Raw genomic sequence first — 1402 nt, 5'->3', positions numbered from 1 at the left:
ACGCTGTCCCCTGTGGCACTCCACTTGTCACTGGCTGACTCCTTTATATCTGCTCTCTGTTTTCTGACAGTGCCAAGCATGTTGCTCTGAAAGCGAGATGTCATTTCATAAACATTGCTGGTTTTGTTTTCCTGTCTGGCTGTAGACAGCAGAGTAGATAAAGCCGAGGAATGGTTTATTGGGATTTTCAGAAACCTTTAAACAAGGTCCCACTGAAGAGGTGGATAAGCAAAATTGGCACATGTGGGATTGGAGGGAACGTAATGGCATGGATTGAGAATTCTTTAACAGACAGAAAACTAAGTGGAAGAAAATGGATTAGTGCTTGACATCCAACAAATCTCAAATGGATTTGATGTATTTGATGGTCGGACAAAATCTAATGTTTCACATTTGTTGGTGACACAAAATTTTCTGTGAATGTGGGTTGTATGGAGAAAATAAAGAGAACATGAACAGTCTGTGAATTTCCCTTTTTTAAAGTTCAGTGATGGGATGTGGTCGTCACTCGCTCGGCCATCATTACCTTCCCATCAGTAATTCCCTGGAGAGGGTGGGGGTGAGCAGCCTTCCTGATGCATTGCAGTCCTTTGGGTGTAGGGACAGACACAGTGCTGGGAGGATGGAGCGTGGCTTGGAGAGCACCTTGGAAATGCTGGTGTTCCCGTGCACTTGGAATTGCTGTCCTTCCAGAGTATAGTATTTCCGGGTTTGTGAAGGGCTGCTGAAAGAGCCTTCCTGAGTGACTTTAGTGCTGCTTGTTGATTTTTCTACAAATACCTTCCTTCATTCATTCATTCACGTACATGTGCATTGTTGGCTGAGTCAACATTTTTTAAAAATTGATTTGGAGTTGTCCCTGAGAAGGTGGTAGTGAGCTGCCTTCTTGAGTGACGGCACCAGCCGTTGGAACTGTTGTTGTCTGTGTATCCTCCAGCAGGCGCTCCAACACTCCTCATGTCTGTAACATATCCCACATGTGCCACTGTAACTGCGTACAGACAATGCAGTTCTCCCTTTATAGGTGACATACTCCCCTATGTACAACTCTTATAGTTCCTCACAATATCTCACCTCCTCCATTCCCGTCTGCGCTGTTGATCTTGCAAATTGTTTTTATTCCTGTTTAAACTTCTGATCAGCATTCAACTCTTCCTTTTTAAATTTGTAACCTCTCAGTATCTGTATACCTCCATATCACTGTTACAAATTACAGCTCCTAAAATCTCTATGAATTACAGCGGCTTGATGTGTTTAATTCACACTTTTCACCCTCCTTATCCATTTCACCTCGTCCATCTCCTACAATCCCACCATTTCAGAATGTTCCCATTCTCTGCACCACCTCATGGCCTGAAGGTCCTTGAAGACCACCCGTGCTCCAATGATCTATATTCCCCCC

The sequence above is a fragment of the Chiloscyllium plagiosum genome, chromosome 8, assembly GCF_004010195.1.
Source record: "Chiloscyllium plagiosum isolate BGI_BamShark_2017 chromosome 8, ASM401019v2, whole genome shotgun sequence".
Classification (NCBI taxonomy): domain Eukaryota; kingdom Metazoa; phylum Chordata; class Chondrichthyes; order Orectolobiformes; family Hemiscylliidae; genus Chiloscyllium; species Chiloscyllium plagiosum.
Note: the sequence above shows the minus strand (reverse complement) of the source record.